This window comes from Aulonocara sp. 'chitande type north' Nkhata Bay, linkage group LG1 (genome assembly GCF_057382095.1).
Source record: "Aulonocara sp. 'chitande type north' Nkhata Bay isolate Kocher_YH1m ecotype deep benthic linkage group LG1, A_spYH_male_GT1.1, whole genome shotgun sequence".
Classification (NCBI taxonomy): domain Eukaryota; kingdom Metazoa; phylum Chordata; class Actinopteri; order Cichliformes; family Cichlidae; genus Aulonocara; species Aulonocara sp. 'chitande type north' Nkhata Bay.
In genome coordinates this window covers 36611030-36625311 of record NC_141344.1, presented here as the reverse complement: position 1 = coordinate 36625311, position 14282 = coordinate 36611030, and the positions used below count along the sequence as shown (strand labels likewise).

The 14282-nt window shown below is 42.1% G+C and overlaps 1 pseudogene; it reads right to left on the bottom strand.

The window, feature by feature from the left end:
* Nucleotides 1-1160: 1160 nt before the first annotated feature.
* On the bottom strand, nt 1161-13933 carry LOC147339469 (NACHT, LRR and PYD domains-containing protein 3-like; annotated as a pseudogene).
* Nucleotides 13934-14282: the final 349 nt, after the last annotated feature.

The following is a 14282-nucleotide window of genomic DNA, read 5'->3' as shown; positions in this document are numbered from 1 at the left end:
CATTGTTAATAATGTCTAAAAAATGCTTCCTAGTTTGTCTTTGAACAGTCAGCGTCCATCCATAGCCTTAAAAATAATTGTCCCCTGTGAAGACACAAACTACACCTTTCTTGGCTGCTACCTCAAAGCACATTGTGCGCTGTCGAGGCTGTGTGCTGCACAACAACATTCAATATTTAGTATTTACTGTTATTTACTGTTAGCTAGATTAATGCAATGGTGCTGTGTTTATTATGTTGCCCTCATTTTTTGCTTGTTTTTTCTTTTTCTTATTCTTTTTCTTGTTTTTTTCTCTCAACTGGTGATCTGGAAGATTTTTTTTCTTTCTAAGTGCCCTTTCTCACTGTCTCACTTGCCCTCTGTTATTCTGTTTCTTCATCTTTCTTTCTCCCTTTCCTATCCCCCAGCCATGTCTGTCCCATCTGTAACAACTGAAAATAAAATTAAATAAATAATAACAACAAAGGTAGATCAAATGGATCAAATGGCAAGGCCGTGATGATCCACTTGGCAAAGTAAATCCGTTGGGCATCTTTGTTGGCCTTCAGACAACAACTCTGACGGCTAAATAACCAAATGGGACAGGCAAAAAAATAAAATAAAATAAAAAGTAAAAATAAATAAATGTCACCCATTCATATTGATCACACACACACACACACACACACACACACACACACACACACACACACACACACACACACACACACACACGTGTCGTTAATATTAGTATAACAGTCAACTATAACATGCAATATACATATTCAGAGAATAAAATATACTGAATCAGAAAAAACAAATACAAAGGAGCTGGTATTTCTTCTGTGGGAATTCCTTGCAAGGATTGTGACACAGGAGTAAAACTGCATGAGGAGCTAAAAACGCTCTTAGACACGTTCTTTCATTCATAAATACATTAAATACAACTGCTGGTCAGCTACAAAAATGCTACCTGTGAATTTCTCAGTGATATCTCAAACTTGTTCAGCATGTTGTTGTAGACTTAAAAAAGAGTTAATAATAAATCACGGTAGTCAAAAATGTACAGAAGTAAATGTAGCAGTAAAAAATATAAATACATCTCAGAGGACCCTCATCCTGTCTTAAAGCCTCAAAGATCCTGCATCACACACTTTGGGAATCAATCTTCTAGGGAACATTCATTCTTCATTTTTAAACAGAACAATCTGGGATGATAACAATGTACCATCAGGCTCAAACTCAAGTACACGTCCAAGTCCAAATGCAGCATAGACTGGCTCAGTGAACGTGGTCTGGTACGTGTGGAGATGTATCTGTTTTCGTGAAGACACTATGCAAGGGAGACAATAGAAGGACACAGTGCCAGCAGGCCAGTCCAGATATACTGCTACTCAGTTAGAGTCAGCAGGTGGGGCTGTTTTTATGTCTGTTGGTATGCTATTGTGCCAGGCAGTGAAACCTTGAGCTGAGCAGAAAAGACTCCAGGACTGGTTGTAATTGGTTCCATCCAATACAGCAGCCATCAATGTATGCTTTCCTCCTGATTCCTTTGTATGTCACTCCTATTGTAACCGTTCCTGTCCACCGTACCTCCCAGTAAAAGCGCCCAGTCAAACCATCGCTGCAAAGCACCTGTTTCCAGCTATCCAATCTCTCTGGATGATCAGGCTGCTCCTCTTTCACCAACACGGCTTTTCTGTTGTCTGTAGACAGTTTGAGGTTTCCTTCTGCTGTGTTTGGGTCCAGTACTAATAGTACAGGGTGGACCATTTATATGGATACACCGTAATAACATGGGAATGGTTGGTGATATTAAAGTCCTGTTTGTGGCACATTAGTATATGTGAGGGGGCAAACTCCTCAAGATGGGTGGTGACCATGGTGGGCATTTAGAAGTCAGCCATCTAGGATAGAACTTTTGTTTTTTCAATAGGAAGAGGGCCATGTGACACATCAAACTTATTGGTAATGTCACAAGAAAAACAATGGTGTGCTCGGTTTCAACGTAACTTTATTCTTTCATGAGTTATTTACAAGTTTCTCTTTGTTCACAGTCATTGACATGTTGAAGAGGTTAACACGTGAGGAGCGGATCGAAATTGTGTTGATATCTGGTGAACGCAGTAACCGGGTCATTGCAGCAGATTTCAATGCAAGACACCCTACGAGACCACCCATCTCCCATGCTACAGTTAGCAAACTGCTTGCTAATTTTCGTGAAACTGGTTCAGTGTTGGATTTGCCAAAATGTGGACGCAAGAAAACTCACTAATGAAGAAACATCAGTGGCTGTCCTAGCTTCATTCAGCAAGAGCCCACAGCGTGGCCATGTCACTGGAGAGTGGCATTAGTCGAACATCCCTTCGGCGGATGTTAGCTACTCACAAATGGCACCCTTACAAACTCCAGCTACTGCAGGATCTCGACGAGGATGACCCAGATCAGCGCACAGAATTTGCAGAATGGGCAAAGCAAAAATTGGAACAGGACCCTCAGTTCACACAGAAGATTTTGTTCAGTGATGAGGAAAAGTTTTATGTGAATGGTGAAGTTAACCAACAAAACCACCGCTATTGGTCTGACACTAACCCACATTGGATGGATCCCTCCAAGACCGTTGGAACAACAAAAGTGATGGTTTGGTGTGGTATATGGGGTACAACGATAGTGGGTCCATTCTTCATCAATGGAAACCTCAAGGCCACTGGATATTTGAAATTGTTACATGATGATGTGTTTCCCTCTTTTTGCACTGAAGCTGGCACGTTCCCTCAGTTTTTCCAGCAAGATGGTGCACCACCACATTATGGGTGCCAGGTCCGAGCATTCGTAGATGAACAGTTTCCTGGAAAGTGGATTGGTTGTTTTAGGCCAGTTGAATGGCTCCCAAGGTCTCCCGATCTGACCCCCTTAGACTTTTATCTTTGGGGTCATCTGAAGGCAATTGTCTATAGTGTGAAGATACGAGATGTGCAGCACCTGAAACTACGGATACTGGATGCCTGTGCTGGCATTTCTCCTGCGGTGTTGCTATCAGTGTGTGAAGAGTGGGAGAGGAGGGTTGCATTGACAATCCAACACACAATGGGCAGCACATTGAACACATTTTATAAGTGGTCAGAAAGTTGTAAATAACTCATGAAAGAATAAAGTTACGCTGAAACCAAGCACACCATTGTTTTTCTTGTGACATTACCAATAAGTTTGATGTGTCACATGGCCCTCTTCCTATTGAAAAAACAAAAGTTCTATCCAAGATGGCCAACTTCTAAATGGCCACCATGGTCACCACCCATCTTGAGGAGTTTGCCCCCTCACATATACTAATGTGCCACAAACAGGACTTTAATATCACCAACCATTCCCATGTTATTACGGTGTATCCATAAAATTGGCCCAACCTGTACTTTGGCTTTTGTAGACATTAAACAAATAAGATATGACATATTAATTGGGGGCAGGGATAGCTCAGTAGGTAAAGTGGTCGCCCCATGATCGGAAGGTCGGCGGTTCGAATCCACTTAACGGCTACCCTGAGGTACCCCTGAGCAAGGTACCGTCCCTACACACTGCTCCCCGGGCGCCTGCTTAGTGGGCTGCCCACTGCTTCACTGAGTGAATGGGTCAAATGCAGAGAAAAACAAGTAATTTCCCCATGGGGATCAATAAAGTATCCATTATTATTATTAATGATTGAGTTTTGAGAGGTTATGGTTTATGTTACCCTCAGTTGGATCCAAACTACGGGTTCACCATTCTTCCAGTCTTTATGCTAAGCATAGCTAATTATTTCATCACATTTCAAAGAATATTTTATATCTAGTGCTGTCAGCGCTAATCTTGTTAAAATGACGTTAACACCATAACCGCATTAACGCGGCAAATCTCCGTTAGCAAGTTGTCGCGGATCGCCCCGTGCGTGGGGCTGGACGGCTCTAATGCATTGTCTGTGAAGGTTCTCAGTCATCCAGGTCTAATGCATTAACAAGCTAAATGAGCTAACGTATTGATGCCATGCAGCCCCACGCACGGGGCGATCCACGTTAACTCATTAACGGAGATTTGCTGCGTTAATGCGGTTATGGTGTTAACGTCATTTTAATGACATTAACGCTGACAGCACTAATTATATCATATTATAATGTTGATAATTTGAATTGATTGTTTTCCAAGATCCTTTTAATAGTGGTTTGGCTTACATCTTAGGGGTGATGGGGCCATTCTGCATTTTCCACAGTGACCAGTCCTGTTGATGTGGTAGAGAAAGACAAGTGAACACAAACTCAGGCTCAGTAAACGAAGGCTATGACGTATGTGTACTGATTTTAAAAACATCATACTTGAGAGTTTCCAGTTTGCACTTTGGCTCCTGCTGTAAAGCAGACAGTAGTTGAAGTCCCAAGTCTCCTGGATGATTAAAACTCATATCCAGCTCCCTCAGATTAGAGCGGTTGGAGTTCAGAGCTGAAGCCAGGACACAACAGCCTGTCTCTGTGATCAGCCTGATAACCTGTGAACATACACAAAATGTTTTCTCTGCTAGATATAGCATGATATAGCATAAATGATTTGCCTGCCAGTTGTCCAAAAGCTATCTACCAGCTTTATGCAGATGATGCAGTTATATATGTACCAGCTAAGTCACCTGGTGAAGCAGCAGATACTTTAACGACACATCTGAATGATGTCCAACAATGGCTGGAACATAATCATCTTGTATTGAATTAAAAAAAACAAACAGTTTCTATGTGTTTTTCTATTAGAAAACAAAGTTCACCTGATGATTTTAAAATCAAGTTAAGCAACGAAGAAATAAAGGAGGTTAAAGATTTTAAGTTTTTAGGAATAATTTTAGATTCACTCTTAAATTTGATACACATGTAAAGAAGATTTCAACGACGGTCAAGGTTAATCTGAATTGTTTTAAGTTAATTCGGCATTATATACCTACTTCAGCAGCTCAGTTATTCATGCATTCCATGATATTCTCTCATTTTTCATATTGTCTGACAGTTTGGACTCAAGCAGCACCATCTACAGTTCAGCCTGTGGTATCCTTATATAACCAATCTTTAAAAATAATGGATAAAAAATCTATTCGGTGGCATCATTGTCACATTTTAAAGAAATATATAATCTACTTAGTTTTATGAGTTTTAATCATTTGTGTTTTCTTAAATTAGTTTTTAAATGTATAAATAGGATAGCCCCAGAGTGTCTTAATAGATACATCCAAAGACAAGATAGTAATCGTATTACTAGGAGCATGGTGAACGGCAACTGCAAGATATCATATCGAGATCTTAATTTGGTCAGTCAGCATTTTCCATAAAGGCCTGCCATCTGTGGAACACACTTCCAACCGAAATCAAATTGATTACAGACATCAGATTCTTTACATTGAAGGTCAAAGTGTGATTAAAGGGAAATCAGAGCTGTAGTCATTTTAATTAATGATTTTTTATTTTTAAAATTTATTGTCTATTAATTGTAGTTGTATTTATGTTGTATTTTGGTTTCATGCAAATGTATGTTTTATTGTAAAATGTATGCGCTGACCACTGAGAAAAAGTGAGTTTGTTTTCAAAGAAGCTTCCTGATCTCAGAAGCTGTTGGATTTCCTCCACTAAAGAATTGTCATTGAGTTCATTTAGGCAGTGAAACAGATTAATGCTTCTCTCTGGAGAAGGACAGTGTCTGATCTTCTGCTTGACGTACTGCACTAGCTTTTCTCTGACCTTTGGTTTACTCTTTGTCTTTTTCAGCAGGCCTTGTAGGAAAGTCTGATTAGTATCCAGTGAAAGACCCAGCAGGAAGCGAACAAACAAGTCTAGGTGCCCCTTTGGACTCTGTAAAGCCTGGTCCACTGCGTCCTGGTAGAGTTTCTTACATGCATGCTCATGTTTTACTGACAATCGACGTCTTCTCAGTAGATTGACACCAGTGTTGACAAATGTTAGAAGGACATGAAGTGCAGCCAGAAACTCTTGAATGCTCAGATGGACAAAGGAAAACACTCTCTCCTGGCTCAACCCATGCTTCGTATTGAAGACCTCTATGAACAGTCCTGAGCAGAGTGATCCAGTTTTGATGTCAATGCCATACTCTTTTAGTTCTGTTTCAGAAAATATCTGGTTTTCTTTCTGCAGCTCCTCAAAAGCAAGGTTTCCCAAAGCCAGAAAGATCTTCTTGGCTTCTGAATCTGTCTCAGCCTTTCTATGATACTTTGCATTATCTTGCTTTATCCGAGTTAACAGGAAGTGGATGTACATCTCAGTCAGGGTTGCAGGAAGTTCTGTCTTCTCTTTGAACTGGAGTGCATCCTCGAGAACTGTAGAGGTGATCCAACAGAAGACCGGAATGTGGCACATGATGTGGAGGCGTCGTGATGTCCCAATGTGTGAGATCATTGCATTTGCCTGGTCTTCATCCCTGAATCTCCTCCTGAAGTACTTCTCCTTCTGTGAGTCCATGAAGCCTCTGACCTCTTTCACCATGTCAACACACTCATGAGGGATCAGAGTGGCTGCTGCAGGTCGTGTTGTTATCCAGAGGCGAGCAGAGGGAAGCAGGTTCCCCCTGATAAGGTTGGTCAGCAGTACATCCAGTGAGGTGGACTCTGTAACATCAGTCACAATGCTGTTGTTGTGGAAGTCCAGAGGAAGTCGACACTCATCCAGACCATCCAGGAGAAACACAACCTGAAACTCTTCAAAGTGGCAGATTCCTGCTTTTTCTTCCCTCTCTCAGCAGCAAGACATCTCCCCCCCTCCCCTCCTCCCAAACATCTCCCAGTGTCACAGTGGATCAGGTCAGGAGACAACTGAGGAAGCTTCGCCCCAGAAAGGCAGCAGGCCCAGACAAGGTGTGTCCTAGGATGCTAAAGGCATGTGCTGCTGAACTTGGGGAGCCGCTACAACGAGTCTTCAATCTCAGTCTGCGACTGGGGAGAGTGCCCGCCCTATAGAAGACATCCTGCATCGTCCCGGCCCCCAAAAGGAACCGGCCCAATGAGCTGAATGACTTCCGACCGGTGGCACTGACGTCACATCTTATGAAGACTCTAGAGCGGCTCTTCCTCAACCTCCTCCGACCACAGGTACAACATGCCCAGGACCCACTACAGTTTGCATACAAGGCGGGTGTTGGAGTGGAGGATGCCATCCTGTACCTCCTACACAGAGCCCACTCACACCTGGATGGGGGAAAAGGCATGGTCAGGATCCTGTTTCTTGACTTTTCCAGTGCCTTTAATACCATCCGGCCCTGTATGCTTCAGGAAAAACTGAACAGGATGGAGGTGGACCCCTGCCTGGTGGCTTGGATTTCCGACTACCTCACCGACAGACCACAGTACGTCAGGCTGAAGGACATCACGTCTGACACTGTGGTGAGCAGCACAGGAGCACCACAGGGAACTGTGCTGTCCCCTCTTCTCTTCACCCTGTACACCTCTGACTTCTGCTACAACTCTGAATTATGCCATATTCAGAAGTTTGCAGATGACACAGCCATCATGGGGTGTATCTGGGATGATCAGGAAGAGGAGTACAGAAGTCTGGTGAGGAACTTTGTCGCATGGAGTCACACAAACCACCTGCAACTCAACACCTCAAAGACTAAGGAACTGGTTGTGGACTTCGGGAGGTCCAGAGAAGGTCCACTGCCAGTTCAGATAGAGGGTGAGGAAGTGGAGGTGGTCAACAAGTACAAGTACCTCGGGCTGTGGGTGGACAATAAACTGGACTGGTCATGCAACACAGAGCACCTGTATAAAAAAGCCCAAAGCCGACTGTACTTCCTAAGGAGGCTGAGGTCTTTTAACATCTGCAGGAAGCTCCTGAGGATGTTTTACCAGTCAGTGGTTGCTGGAGTACTTTTCTATGCTGTGGTGTGCTGGGGGAGCAGCACAGCAAAGAAGGACTCATCCAGGCTGGAGAAACTGATCAGGAAGGCTAGCTCTGTGGTCGGCATGAAGCTGGACACTCTGGTGACAGTGGCAGAGAAAAGGACATTAAAGAAACTGATGGACATTATGGACAATGCTGGGCATCCTCTGCACACGGCCATTAACAACCAGAAGAGTCTGTTCAGTGACAGGTTGCTTCTCCCCAAGACAAGAACTAACAGACTTAAAAACTCCTTTGTCCCACACGCCATCAAACTGTTTAACTCCTCTCTGGAGGGGAGAGGGAGGGGAAACAGGAAACAGGAGGACAAAGGAGGGGGGAACAACTAAGCTGTAGTGCCTCTTCACCTCACTGTACAATACCTTGTGCAATACTTTTTGTAAATAGTCAACAGTGCAATAGACCTCAATACTTGAAATGTGCAATTCACTTGTATTTTTATTTTTATTCCTATTTATTCTATTTATCCCCTTCGTATATTTTATTTATATTTGTCTCTGTATTTATATATGTGTGTGTATGTGTGTGTGTGTATATATATATATATAATATTCTGTAACTTCTGTCGGTGCTGTGCTTTTTTGGAAATCGAATTTCCCAGAGGAACCCACCCGAGAGATTAATAAAGTTCTATCTTATCTTATCTTATCTTATCTTATCTTATCTTATCTTATCTTATCTTATCTTATCTTATCTTATCTTATCTTATCTTCTTTGGTGTCAGTAAACATATAATGGATAAGTTCCACCAAGCTGCACTGTTTTGTTTTCAGCAAATTGAGCTCTCGGAAAGTGAATTGGAAGATAAACTGTATATTGTTGTTGGCTTTGGTTTTAGCCCAGTCCAAAATGTATTTTTGTGTCAAGACTGTTTTTCCAATTCCACCCACTCCCTTTGTCACCACAGTTCTGACTGGTTCATGTCTTCCAGATAAAGGTTTAAAAATATTCCCAAAAAAGATATCAGCTGAACCTCCAGGTTTCAAGGAGGCAGGTTGTATCTGTCTGTCCTCATGATGATCATCATCTCTGTTCTCACCCTCTAAGATGTGGAGCTCTGTGTAGATCTGATTCAGACGAGTGGGGTTCTCTGCTCGGGCACCCCCCTCAAACAAGCACTGAAACTTTTTCCTCAGGTTACACTTTAATTTATGTTGGCAAATGGCAGCAGAAGTTTCTGAGGAAACATCAGGTGATATAGGTCCATTTACAGTGAATCAAATATGCTAAGTGCAATATGGTTTTTAAGAAACCTTTAAGAAACCTAATCCATTATTGAGATCTTCACATTATCCATTACTGAGGTTAACAGAGTTATTGTTTCACAATAATTTTACATTATAATAACAATTTTACCTCTTTGGCAGTTTGACAGTTTCCACAGATGTAAAAAATGAAGAAAATATAGAAAAGCATCTCACTCCTCTGCAGAGAATCAGCCAGCTGATCCTGCTTCTTTCTTCTCAGGAAGCTCAGTGTGAGTCTCAGAAATGTGTCACCATCGCTGATCTCATCTTTTTTATCAGCCGTTGATTCATAATCTTCTCTCATAATCTTCTTTTTTTGTGTGCCTTCTGGACATTTTTGACTCAGAAATTTCTTGAATTTTTGTAGCTCATTTTTCATAAAAGTAACAATTTCCTCCTCAAGCATCTACAAAATGCAGAGTAACATTTTTCATTTTAAAGAGTGTTTTTTAGAGGCAATCACAAAGTTGCAGTATACAGTGTATTTCTTGGGAACATCTCATGATCATGATGTGACCAACACCATTACAGGCTACTCAAAATACACACCCACTTCCTCTATACTTTCTAACTCATGACACATGCAATGAGCATTTTCTATTTAATTTTATGCCAAGTTAACCCAATATCATGGTAAAACATGTAATAGACACGCTGGTCAACTCGAGCGAGGTGTGAATGAACCACAAAATTAGTTCGGGATACCTGGCTGCTGTCTTAATGTTGCATAATCCCACCAAATCCCAATTCTTCCATGAGCATAAGATCAATAGTCAAAGTTGTCTTGATGCATGCTCAATCATCCAGGAAAGTAAATCTCCAAAAGTTGATTCTGTTCATCTGGATGTAGCGTTTTGTGGGAGAAACATTTCGTCACTCATCCAAGTGACTTCTTCAGTCTCAGCTGATTGCAGGTTTCCCCAATCTTATAAACAGTACATTTGCATAAATGTCTCGGTGTCTGGTGTTTCCAGGCCAGCCGAGTTGGGAGCAGGCCAGAGTTGGGAGGTCGCCTTGTAATGGGAAGGTTACCGGTTCAAGCCCTGGCTCCGACAGTCTCGGCCGTTGTGTCCTTGGGCAAGACGCTTCACCCTTGCCTACTGGTGGTGGTCAGAGGGCCCGGTGGCGCCAGTGTCCGGCAGCCTCGCCTCTCTCAGTGCGCTCCAGGGTGGCTGTGGCTACAATGTAGCTGCCATCACCAGTGTGTGAATGTGTGACTGGATGTGTAAAGTGCTTTGGGGTCCTTAGGGACTAGTAAAGCGCTATACAAATACAGGCCATTTAACCATATTTTTTTTAACATCACCAACTGCTTTTATCTCCTAAATAGCCTTGTTGTACTCGATCATGTGTTTTTGCCTTAAGCAGTGAAACAGGTTTATTGTTTTCACATTCAGCAGGTGCAGGTTTCTTGCAGATTTTGAAAAGTGTTGCGCTTTGGAGGTTGTTGAAGTGGATCTCTTTTCAGGTCTAATTTGTTGTTGCTGACAGACACTGAGAAACTGAGAAAGTCTGTCTACAAGCAACCCAGACATGGTTCGGTAAGTCTCAGCGTTGTGCACACTATGGAATGCATGGCACTGCTATAGCAATGACATGACATAAATACATTTTTATATCACATAAAAAATATTTTTATTCTGGACAACATGTCATGTCACAACCGTAGTTTGAACTGTACTCTCAGTAAACAGTATGTTCATGTATGTTCATGAAAGGACCTGGATGACTAAGAACCTTCACAGACAAACTGTGTCACACAACCAACACTGACACTGAGTTTACAACTTATTGTTTCTGACTTTTTAAAGTTTTTTTTATTTTTTATTTACTGCACAACTTTTTTCTATGAACGACTGGCTTTAACAGTTTGTCTTAATGGATACAATGACTGGAAAGGCATTCATCACACTTAATCCACTGTTTCACTCAAAGTAACACAAAGGCAAAACTTCTGTTATAAGTGTCACATTTTCTTTCTTTTAAGAATAAATACATAGTTCAAAGTCTCATCAACTTTGAACTTTCCTTCTCCTGACCTCAACTTGGGTAATTTAAACTAAAGTAGAAAAGCAAGAGGGATAAAATGTCTCTGTGATTTTATATTTTATATTCTATCGTTATCATATTTAATATCATGTAGAAAACTGATTACTGAGATAAAAAGCAAGCTGACATCATTATGACGTTATTTTTTTAGAGAATTATTACAAAACTAAAACTTTTAAATACCAAACTTTAAATTGTCATTAAACACACACATATATCTAAAATGTGAAAATATCTCAGTCTTAGGTTAGTGAAGTCAGTGTTGTGCCTTGTAAGTGTTTTGTAACAAACAAAGGAGCTTGCAAAGAAAAGCGTCTGGACTTCTATAAGTTACTTGAAGACGTTTCACCTCTCATCCGAGAAGCTTCTTCAGTTCTAAGGTCAAATGGTGGAGAGTCCCAGATATAAACCTAGTGGGAGTATCCCCCCACAGAGGGACAAAAGGACCCCCTGATGATCCTCTAATCGCCTGAGCCAAGGTGTGAAACTGGGTGTGGGTCCCAATCAGTCAGAGTTTCGGGTGAGCTCATTGTGAAACCTGGCCCCACCTTATCATGCGAATTCCTGAGGTCAGATGGCCCAGGATGTGAGTGGGCGTTAAGGCGTCTGGGAAGGGATCTCAAAACTGGATTATAGATGGCAGAGAGTTGGTGTCGTAAACCCCCGCCTCTGTTCAAAGATGGTCGCTCACAGTGGACATAGATGGCTTCTTTCACTCCTCTTTCAAACCATCTGTCCTCTCTGTCCAAAATGTGAACATTGGCATCCTCGAAAGAGTGTCCTTTATCCTTAAGATGCAGATGAACTGCTGAGTCTTGTCCTGTGGAGGTGGCTCTTCTGTGTTGTGCCATGCGCTTGTGAAGTGGCTGTTTGGTTTCTCCAATGTAGAGGTCTGAGCATTCCTCGCTACACTGTACAGCGTACACCACATTGTTAAGTCTGTGTTTTGGCGTTTTGTCTTTCGGGTGAACCAGTTTCTGTCTGAGCGTGTTGCTGGGTCTGAAATACACTGGGATGTCATGCTTGAAGAAAACTCTCCTGAGTTTCTCTGATACACCGGCTACATAGGGGATGACAATGTTGTTGCGTCTGTCTTTCTTATCCTCCCTCGCTGGTGTCTGATCTTCTTTTCTGTGCCTCTTTGCTGACTTTAAGAACGCCCATTTAGGATAGCCGCACGTTTTGAGTGCTTCCTTTACATGTGTGTGTTCCTTCTTTTTTCCTTCAGGCTTAGAGGGAACATGTTCTGCCCGGTGGTGTAGGGTCCTAATTACTCCAAGTTTGTGTTCCAGAGGGTGATGGGAGTCAAAGAGGAGGTACTGGTCCGTGTTTGTGGGCTTCCGGTAAACTTCGATGTTGAGGTTGCTGTTCTCTTCAATGTGCACAGCGCAGTTCAGGAAAGGCAAACAGTTGTCCTTTGTGTCTTCCCTGGTGAACTTGATGTTTTTATCCACAGCGTTAATGTGCACAGTGAAGGATTCCACTTCTTGTGTCTTGATTTTGACCCAGGTGTCGTCCACATATCTGTACCAGTGGCTGGGTACTCTTCCTTTGAAGGAGCCAAGAGCCTTCCTTTCCACTTCCTCCATGTAAAGGTTGGCTACAATAGGTGACACGGGGGAGCCCATGGCACAGCCATGTTTTTGTCTGTAAAAGCCTTCGTTGTATTTGAAATATGTAGTGGTGAGGCAGAGGTCTAACAGTGTGCAAATCTGATCGGGTGTGAAGTTGGTCCTGTCCTCCAAGGAGCTGTCTTCTTGTAGTCGTTTTCTGACAGTCTCCACGGCCTCCGTGGTGGGTATGCAAGTGAAGAGAGAGACTACATCAAAGGACACCATGGTTTCATCTGGATCCAGGGTAAGTTTCTGGACCTTGTCGGTGAAGTCGGTGGAGTTCTTGATGTGGTGTGGCTTTTTGTAACAAACATTTTCATTTCTAAAAATAGCAGAAGACTGCCTTCGATAAACAGTTGCCATGCAGGTTTAGTATGTTTCCTTTAAGTGACACAGTTCAAATGACAATTACTTCCTAGAATTAAAAAAGTAGATTTGTTATGTTATATGTTGTTGTCCATTGCTTTCTTTCAGTTTAGTAATCTAGTATGGTCACTTTTCACGGACACGCAGCTGGGTAAGGACGGTCACTCAGCTTCAACACATTACAAACATTCAACATTTCAGGCCATGAAATAAGTGTTTTGACAACTCTCAGTGCTCATCAGTAAAATCATATGATAATATGTTTAGGGCATGTTTTAATTCTCACATTTGTGGATCAGACTGGTCTCCAGCCTGGAATGCTATTGGTTCCATTCTAGACCTCCTTATGGTCACACAGGTGGGGGCTGGTGATTCTGGTCTCTCCTGGTTCACTTGGCTTCAACACATGATAAACATTCAACATTCAGACAACAGGCTACGATTTACTAAATTCAACAAACTTATATGCAATCTTTGTAAAAGTCACAAAATTCTCACATTTGCGGATCAGACTGGTCTCCATTCTTGAATTCAATTGGCTCCATTTTAGACTGATCACTCGTCATGGAAACAACACTCCGTCATGTGACTTAAACATGATACAAACAGGTGAGGTTAATTTTATAGCTTAGCTCTGAGCTTGAAAATAGTCAATAACAGGTAGATCTTACCTATTAGGTGATATCTCGCTGTGATTTTGGTCAAACTGTTCAGATTTAGAGGCAGAAACACCATCCACATTTTTCAAAGATGCAAAATGAGCCATCCTAGTGATTCCAGTGAGAGCGAGTGTCTGCTGCATTCTCTACGCTCTTGCAAGCAACTCCCTCTCTGCTTGTACACTGTACTATGCTCACAGTCTGTTTGGCAGGTTGGAGGGTGGTAAAAAGCAAGCGAATAATGCAGGAAACTGAGATTTGAAATGGGAAACTGTTCTTGAAGTACACTGAGGGAGAGAGAGAGAGAGCTGTGCAGGAAAAGTGATTTCATCGTGGTGGAAGCAAAACCGAAAAAGTCAGGGAATTCATGATGATGTTTATGTGAAGTGAAATGTGAAACCTAGTTTGGATCATCTTTTGCTGCTGGTTCAGTCAATATTGGCTGGTGAGTGACGA